The 8,255-nt window shown below is 38.0% G+C and overlaps 13 non-coding genes across 13 annotated transcripts; 6 read left to right on the top strand and 7 right to left on the bottom strand.

The window, feature by feature from the left end:
• Positions 1-1,844: 1,844 nt before the first annotated feature.
• Positions 1,845-1,917, bottom strand: Trnar-ccu (transfer RNA arginine (anticodon CCU)). The gene has a single exon. It is a non-coding gene; the product is annotated as a tRNA-Arg (tRNA).
• A 306-nt stretch (positions 1,918-2,223) lies between these two features.
• Positions 2,224-2,342, top strand: LOC139529163 (5S ribosomal RNA). The gene has a single exon (XR_011665786.1). It is a non-coding gene; the product is annotated as a 5S ribosomal RNA (ribosomal RNA).
• A 509-nt stretch (positions 2,343-2,851) lies between these two features.
• On the bottom strand, positions 2,852-2,924 carry Trnar-ccu (transfer RNA arginine (anticodon CCU)). Its single transcript has one exon. It is a non-coding gene; the product is annotated as a tRNA-Arg (tRNA).
• A 306-nt stretch (positions 2,925-3,230) lies between these two features.
• LOC139529162 (5S ribosomal RNA) lies at positions 3,231-3,349 on the top strand. Its single transcript, XR_011665785.1, has one exon. It is a non-coding gene; the product is annotated as a 5S ribosomal RNA (ribosomal RNA).
• Positions 3,350-3,858: 509 nt separating this feature from the next.
• On the bottom strand, positions 3,859-3,931 carry Trnar-ccu (transfer RNA arginine (anticodon CCU)). The gene has a single exon. It is a non-coding gene; the product is annotated as a tRNA-Arg (tRNA).
• Positions 3,932-4,237: 306 nt separating this feature from the next.
• LOC139529161 (5S ribosomal RNA) lies at positions 4,238-4,356 on the top strand. The gene has a single exon (XR_011665784.1). It is a non-coding gene; the product is annotated as a 5S ribosomal RNA (ribosomal RNA).
• A 509-nt stretch (positions 4,357-4,865) lies between these two features.
• Trnar-ccu (transfer RNA arginine (anticodon CCU)) lies at positions 4,866-4,938 on the bottom strand. The gene has a single exon. It is a non-coding gene; the product is annotated as a tRNA-Arg (tRNA).
• A 306-nt stretch (positions 4,939-5,244) lies between these two features.
• LOC139529159 (5S ribosomal RNA) lies at positions 5,245-5,363 on the top strand. Its single transcript, XR_011665782.1, has one exon. It is a non-coding gene; the product is annotated as a 5S ribosomal RNA (ribosomal RNA).
• A 509-nt stretch (positions 5,364-5,872) lies between these two features.
• Positions 5,873-5,945, bottom strand: Trnar-ccu (transfer RNA arginine (anticodon CCU)). The gene has a single exon. It is a non-coding gene; the product is annotated as a tRNA-Arg (tRNA).
• A 306-nt stretch (positions 5,946-6,251) lies between these two features.
• LOC139529158 (5S ribosomal RNA) lies at positions 6,252-6,370 on the top strand. The gene has a single exon (XR_011665781.1). It is a non-coding gene; the product is annotated as a 5S ribosomal RNA (ribosomal RNA).
• Positions 6,371-6,878: 508 nt separating this feature from the next.
• Positions 6,879-6,951, bottom strand: Trnar-ccu (transfer RNA arginine (anticodon CCU)). Its single transcript has one exon. It is a non-coding gene; the product is annotated as a tRNA-Arg (tRNA).
• Positions 6,952-7,256: 305 nt separating this feature from the next.
• LOC139529157 (5S ribosomal RNA) lies at positions 7,257-7,375 on the top strand. The gene has a single exon (XR_011665780.1). It is a non-coding gene; the product is annotated as a 5S ribosomal RNA (ribosomal RNA).
• Positions 7,376-7,881: 506 nt separating this feature from the next.
• On the bottom strand, positions 7,882-7,954 carry Trnar-ccu (transfer RNA arginine (anticodon CCU)). The gene has a single exon. It is a non-coding gene; the product is annotated as a tRNA-Arg (tRNA).
• Positions 7,955-8,255: the final 301 nt, after the last annotated feature.

Here is an 8,255-nt window from a genome sequence, read left to right as displayed (position 1 = left end):
TCAGTTGTATACTAAACATCATGCAAAATTAATTGACTGCTATTTCCGTCACACATAGATTTGTTAAGGATGTTTGCTTCTCTGTTTTGTGAATTGGTCGTTAGGATTATAAACTATGTCATCTATCATTGAGTTCAATTGTGTAACTCAAGTTGTCTGTAAATATGCATTATATAGGTAAAATAAAATTGTCATTTGGATTGGATTGAAATTGCGATATAATTAGTCAATTATAAAAGAGAGGCGGGTGATATCGGAATTTCAAGCTCATATGACGCACACAAACTAACAATGCCTTGGAAAAAACTAAAAACACAACATGGGAAACCAAAGACAGAGCTGAAGAATACCGACAAAATCAGTGGTAATCTCGGTACCCTGGAAGAGTAGCATAATCTTGCTCCACTTCTGGTACTCATTGTGATGATCATGCAAGTACAAAACCTGTCATAATACTAAGTACTGCTTCGTTAATGTCATATTCGGGGAAAAGTTGATAGGAGTGTGATATCGTGTGAAAGATCATATACCCAAAGCAAAAGTACAATGATCATTTGGCAAATATAATTTTTTCAAAAATAAAAAAAGGGCAGTTTTAGACTTCTTAGTATTTTATAAAAATTTAAATGGTATGACATGTTTTACCCTTCGAGGTTTGAAAGACTGGTAAGTAACTAAAGTATAAGAGAAGACGGAAGTTTGTGTTTTTTTTGTTTTGGTATTTTGTTAAAAAAAAAAATATATATATATACAAAGCATGCATGTTTCCGTCTCATTTGTTTAAGATCGCATAGCTTGATTCAAAAGACCCCGTGTTTAATTAACATGATTGATTGAATCAATAAAGTAATATAAAAATCATTTATCAATCATGTTTCGGAGGGGAAATCCATTTGACAATTGTTTATAAAACAATTGATTTATATTTTGTGTCTGTTATCTTTTAATCGTTTTTTTTTGTCAATTTGTTATCTTTCTAACTATCTTTTGGCTTATTAAAAGGTTTCTACTGCCAACTATATGGTAAAATTCCATTTCAACTCGTTAAATACTCACGGAATGTCATCAACAGTTTCGTAACAAATACCAGTTAATAGATGCTTTACATAGTTTCGTAAAATATACTAGTGGTATTTCCCAAAGTAAAAATAGAAAATACTGGGATTTCTATCGGATCACTTCGCTGCAGTTAAGGTGAGAGGAACGTAAATAAACACCTCTAGCGGAAAACGGGAAAATTGACATAAGTTCTCATGTCGAAAACAGTTACTATTTTCAATATCAAACTTGAGTCACTATAAGTCGACCGCCTGGGAATACCGGGTGTTGTAGACATTCCTTTTTATAATTTTCTCTGTGTGTTCCTATATATCTTCTTCTAGCTCCTTCACCTGTCCTCTTATTTTCATTTTCCCGGGACCTTCATTTTATTTTGTCCCGCGGCATGTTCATATTTACCTTGATAAAACTGTTATAAAAAGGTCGACAGACGAATTCCTAAGTCACTACAAGTCGTAACGAACGAATATAACTTTACCGGTAAATTTGTCAAATTAGGAAAAAACACGAAATTTTCAGTTTACAATCGTTAATTTGCGCTTTGACTGAAGTCTGACTTCACAAGGAAGTACGTCGATCCTCTCCATTGTCGAATATTGTCATAGCGACGCTAGGGTGAATTCGAGGACGCTGAAAGGTTATGGCTGCATGTTTGGTAAGTCTTTCGAAGCACAAAATTAATTTCAAATGCCGTTATGTAGCTACAATAACAGCATTTTTTTCAACGGATCTTTGTGAAAAAGTGCATTTAGGCAGAATATGTTGTAACGCTAGTAAAAATTGTCTACCTCCGACGGGACTCGAACCCGCAATCCCCGGCTTAGGAGGCCGGTGCCTTATCCATTGGGCCACGGAGGCGTATGTAGTTGTGCATTTTAATACCCATGTAATTCGTGGACGTCGTTTCTGTAAATTCGCACATATCCTTGAAATCAACTTTCTAGTGAACTTGAAAATTGAAATTATGGAGGACAGAAACTACAAATGGCAAACTGTATTTCATCGATTGATCTCATATCTGTATAAATTTCATCCGTTTCATAAGTTTTCTGTATAAAAATCTCATGTCGAAAACAGTTTCTATTTCAATATCAAAGTGATGATTCCATATATATACTTCCCGCGTTTCTTAGCTTTATATTCCTTTATTTTGCTCACCTTAGTGTCTACGACCATATCACGCTGAAAACACCGGTTCTCGTCCGATCACCGCAGTTAAGCAGCGTCGAGCTCGGTTAGTACTTGGATGGGTGACCGCCTGGGAATACCGGGTGTTGTAGACATTCCTTTTTATAATTTTCTCTGTGTGTTCCTATATATCTTCTTCTAGCTCCTTCACCTGTCCTCTTATTTTCATTTTCCCGGGACCTTCATTTTATTTTGTCCCGCGGCATGTTCATATTTACCTTGATAAAACTGTTATAAAAAGGTCGACAGACGAATTCCTAAGTCACTACAAGTCGTAACGAACGAATATAACTTTACCGGTAAATTTGTCAAATTAGGAAAAAACACGAAATTTTCAGTTTACAATCGTTAATTTGCGCTTTGACTGAAGTCTGACTTCACAAGGAAGTACGTCGATCCTCTCCATTGTCGAATATTGTCATAGCGACGCTAGGGTGAATTCGAGGACGCTGAAAGGTTATGGCTGCATGTTTGGTAAGTCTTTCGAAGCACAAAATTAATTTCAAATGCCGTTATGTAGCTACAATAACAGCATTTTTTTCAACGGATCTTTGTGAAAAAGTGCATTTAGGCAGAATATGTTGTAACGCTAGTAAAAATTGTCTACCTCCGACGGGACTCGAACCCGCAATCCCCGGCTTAGGAGGCCGGTGCCTTATCCATTGGGCCACGGAGGCGTATGTAGTTGTGCATTTTAATACCCATGTAATTCGTGGACGTCGTTTCTGTAAATTCGCACATATCCTTGAAATCAACTTTCTAGTGAACTTGAAAATTGAAATTATGGAGGACAGAAACTACAAATGGCAAACTGTATTTCATCGATTGATCTCATATCTGTATAAATTTCATCCGTTTCATAAGTTTTCTGTATAAAAATCTCATGTCGAAAACAGTTTCTATTTCAATATCAAAGTGATGATTCCATATATATACTTCCCGCGTTTCTTAGCTTTATATTCCTTTATTTTGCTCACCTTAGTGTCTACGACCATATCACGCTGAAAACACCGGTTCTCGTCCGATCACCGCAGTTAAGCAGCGTCGAGCTCGGTTAGTACTTGGATGGGTGACCGCCTGGGAATACCGGGTGTTGTAGACATTCCTTTTTATAATTTTCTCTGTGTGTTCCTATATATCTTCTTCTAGCTCCTTCACCTGTCCTCTTATTTTCATTTTCCCGGGACCTTCATTTTATTTTGTCCCGCGGCATGTTCATATTTACCTTGATAAAACTGTTATAAAAAGGTCGACAGACGAATTCCTAAGTCACTACAAGTCGTAACGAACGAATATAACTTTACCGGTAAATTTGTCAAATTAGGAAAAAACACGAAATTTTCAGTTTACAATCGTTAATTTGCGCTTTGACTGAAGTCTGACTTCACAAGGAAGTACGTCGATCCTCTCCATTGTCGAATATTGTCATAGCGACGCTAGGGTGAATTCGAGGACGCTGAAAGGTTATGGCTGCATGTTTGGTAAGTCTTTCGAAGCACAAAATTAATTTCAAATGCCGTTATGTAGCTACAATAACAGCATTTTTTTCAACGGATCTTTGTGAAAAAGTGCATTTAGGCAGAATATGTTGTAACGCTAGTAAAAATTGTCTACCTCCGACGGGACTCGAACCCGCAATCCCCGGCTTAGGAGGCCGGTGCCTTATCCATTGGGCCACGGAGGCGTATGTAGTTGTGCATTTTAATACCCATGTAATTCGTGGACGTCGTTTCTGTAAATTCGCACATATCCTTGAAATCAACTTTCTAGTGAACTTGAAAATTGAAATTATGGAGGACAGAAACTACAAATGGCAAACTGTATTTCATCGATTGATCTCATATCTGTATAAATTTCATCCGTTTCATAAGTTTTCTGTATAAAAATCTCATGTCGAAAACAGTTTCTATTTCAATATCAAAGTGATGATTCCATATATATACTTCCCGCGTTTCTTAGCTTTATATTCCTTTATTTTGCTCACCTTAGTGTCTACGACCATATCACGCTGAAAACACCGGTTCTCGTCCGATCACCGCAGTTAAGCAGCGTCGAGCTCGGTTAGTACTTGGATGGGTGACCGCCTGGGAATACCGGGTGTTGTAGACATTCCTTTTTATAATTTTCTCTGTGTGTTCCTATATATCTTCTTCTAGCTCCTTCACCTGTCCTCTTATTTTCATTTTCCCGGGACCTTCATTTTATTTTGTCCCGCGGCATGTTCATATTTACCTTGATAAAACTGTTATAAAAAGGTCGACAGACGAATTCCTAAGTCACTACAAGTCGTAACGAACGAATATAACTTTACCGGTAAATTTGTCAAATTAGGAAAAAACACGAAATTTTCAGTTTACAATCGTTAATTTGCGCTTTGACTGAAGTCTGACTTCACAAGGAAGTACGTCGATCCTCTCCATTGTCGAATATTGTCATAGCGACGCTAGGGTGAATTCGAGGACGCTGAAAGGTTATGGCTGCATGTTTGGTAAGTCTTTCGAAGCACAAAATTAATTTCAAATGCCGTTATGTAGCTACAATAACAGCATTTTTTTCAACGGATCTTTGTGAAAAAGTGCATTTAGGCAGAATATGTTGTAACGCTAGTAAAAATTGTCTACCTCCGACGGGACTCGAACCCGCAATCCCCGGCTTAGGAGGCCGGTGCCTTATCCATTGGGCCACGGAGGCGTATGTAGTTGTGCATTTTAATACCCATGTAATTCGTGGACGTCGTTTCTGTAAATTCGCACATATCCTTGAAATCAACTTTCTAGTGAACTTGAAAATTGAAATTATGGAGGACAGAAACTACAAATGGCAAACTGTATTTCATCGATTGATCTCATATCTGTATAAATTTCATCCGTTTCATAAGTTTTCTGTATAAAAATCTCATGTCGAAAACAGTTTCTATTTCAATATCAAAGTGATGATTCCATATATATACTTCCCGCGTTTCTTAGCTTTATATTCCTTTATTTTGCTCACCTTAGTGTCTACGACCATATCACGCTGAAAACACCGGTTCTCGTCCGATCACCGCAGTTAAGCAGCGTCGAGCTCGGTTAGTACTTGGATGGGTGACCGCCTGGGAATACCGGGTGTTGTAGACATTCCTTTTTATAATTTTCTCTGTGTGTTCCTATATATCTTCTTCTAGCTCCTTCACCTGTCCTCTTATTTTCATTTTCCCGGGACCTTCATTTTATTTTGTCCCGCGGCATGTTCATATTTACCTTGATAAAACTGTTATAAAAAGGTCGACAGACGAATTCCTAAGTCACTACAAGTCGTAACGAACGAATATAACTTTACCGGTAAATTTGTCAAATTAGGAAAAAACACGAAATTTTCAGTTTACAATCGTTAATTTGCGCTTTGACTGAAGTCTGACTTCACAAGGAAGTACGTCGATCCTCTCCATTGTCGAATATTGTCATAGCGACGCTAGGGTGAATTCGAGGACGCTGAAAGGTTATGGCTGCATGTTTGGTAAGTCTTTCGAAGCACAAAATTAATTTCAAATGCCGTTATGTAGCTACAATAACAGCATTTTTTTCAACGGATCTTTGTGAAAAAGTGCATTTAGGCAGAATATGTTGTAACGCTAGTAAAAATTGTCTACCTCCGACGGGACTCGAACCCGCAATCCCCGGCTTAGGAGGCCGGTGCCTTATCCATTGGGCCACGGAGGCGTATGTAGTTGTGCATTTTAATACCCATGTAATTCGTGGACGTCGTTTCTGTAAATTCGCACATATCCTTGAAATCAACTTTCTAGTGAACTTGAAAATTGAAATTATGGAGGACAGAAACTACAAATGGCAAACTGTATTTCATCGATTGATCTCATATCTGTATAAATTTCATCCGTTTCATAAGTTTTCTGTATAAAAATCTCATGTCGAAAACAGTTTCTATTTCAATATCAAAGTGATGATTCCATATATATACTTCCCGCGTTTCTTAGCTTTATATTCCTTTATTTTGCTCACCTTAGTGTCTACGACCATATCACGCTGAAAACACCGGTTCTCGTCCGATCACCGCAGTTAAGCAGCGTCGAGCTCGGTTAGTACTTGGATGGGTGACCGCCTGGGAATACCGGGTGTTGTAGACATTCCTTTTATAATTTTCTCTGTGTGTTCCTATATATCTTCTTCTAGCTCCTTCACCTGTCCTCTTATTTTCATTTTCCCGGGACCTTCATTTTATTTTGTCCCGCGGCATGTTCATATTTACCTTGATAAAACTGTTATAAAAAGGTCGACAGACGAATTCCTAAGTCACTACAAGTCGTAACGAACGAATATAACTTTACCGGTAAATTTGTCAAATTAGGAAAAAACACGAAATTTTCAGTTTACAATCGTTAATTTGCGCTTTGACTGAAGTCTGACTTCACAAGGAAGTACGTCGATCCTCTCCATTGTCGAATATTGTCATAGCGACGCTAGGGTGAATTCGAGGACGCTGAAAGGTTATGGCTGCATGTTTGGTAAGTCTTTCGAAGCACAAAATTAATTTCAAATGCCGTTATGTAGCTACAATAACAGCATTTTTTTCAACGGATCTTTGTGAAAAAGTGCATTTAGGCAGAATATGTTGTAACGCTAGTAAAAATTGTCTACCTCCGACGGGACTCGAACCCGCAATCCCCGGCTTAGGAGGCCGGTGCCTTATCCATTGGGCCACGGAGGCGTATGTAGTTGTGCATTTTAATACCCATGTAATTCGTGGACGTCGTTTCTGTAAATTCGCACATATCCTTGAAATCAACTTTCTAGTGAACTTGAAAATTGAAATTATGGAGGACAGAAACTACAAATGGCAAACTGTATTTCATCGATTGATCTCATATCTGTATAAATTTCATCCGTTTCATAAGTTTTCTGTATAAAAATCTCATGTCGAAAACAGTTTCTATTTCAATATCAAAGTGATGATTCCATATATATACTTCCCGCGTTTCTTAGCTTTATATTCTTTATTTTGCTCACCTTAGTGTCTACGACCATATCACGCTGAAAACACCGGTTCTCGTCCGATCACCGCAGTTAAGCAGCGTCGAGCTCGGTTAGTACTTGGATGGGTGACCGCCTGGGAATACCGGGTGTTGTAGACATTCCTTTTTATAATTTTCTCTGTGTGTTCCTATATATCTTCTTCTAGCTCCTTCACCTGTCCTCTTATTTTCATTTTCCCGGGACCTTCATTTTATTTTGTCCCGCGGCATGTTCATATTTACCTTGATAAAACTGTTATAAAAAGGTCGACAGACGAATTCCTAAGTCACTACAAGTCGTAACGAACGAATATAACTTTACCGGTAAATTGTCAAATTAGGAAAAAACACGAATTTTCAGTTTACAATCGTTAATTTGCGCTTTGACTGAAGTCTGACTTCACAAGGAAGTACGTCGATCCTCTCCATTGTCGAATATTGTCATAGCGACGCTAGGTGAATTCGAGGACGCTGAAAGGTTATGGCTGCATGTTTGGTAAGTCTTTCGAAGCACAAAATTAATTTCAAATGCCGTTATGTAGCTACAATAACAGCATTTTTTTCAACGGATCTTTGTGAAAAAGTGCATTTAGGCAGAATATGTTGTAACGCTAGTAAAAATTGTCTACCTCCGACGGGACTCGAACCCGCAATCCCCGGCTTAGGAGGCCGGTGCCTTATCCATTGGGCCACGGAGGCGTATGTAGTTGTGCATTTTAATACCCATGTAATTCGTGGACGTCGTTTCTGTAAATTCGCACATATCCTTGAAATCAACTTTCTAGTGAACTTGAAAATTGAAATTATGGAGGACAGAAACTACAAATGGCAAACTGTATTTCATCGATTGATCTCATATCTGTATAAATTTCATCCGTTTCATAAGTTTCTGTATAAAATCTCATGTCGAAAACAGTTTCTATTTCAATATCAAAGTGATGATTCCATATATATACTTCCCGCGTTTCTTAGCTTTTATATTCCTTTATTTTGCTCACCT

Source organism: Mytilus edulis, chromosome 6, assembly GCF_963676685.1.
Source record: "Mytilus edulis chromosome 6, xbMytEdul2.2, whole genome shotgun sequence".
Classification (NCBI taxonomy): Eukaryota; Metazoa; Mollusca; class Bivalvia; order Mytilida; family Mytilidae; genus Mytilus; species Mytilus edulis.
Note: the sequence above shows the minus strand (reverse complement) of the source record. Positions and strands in the feature narration are given on the sequence as shown.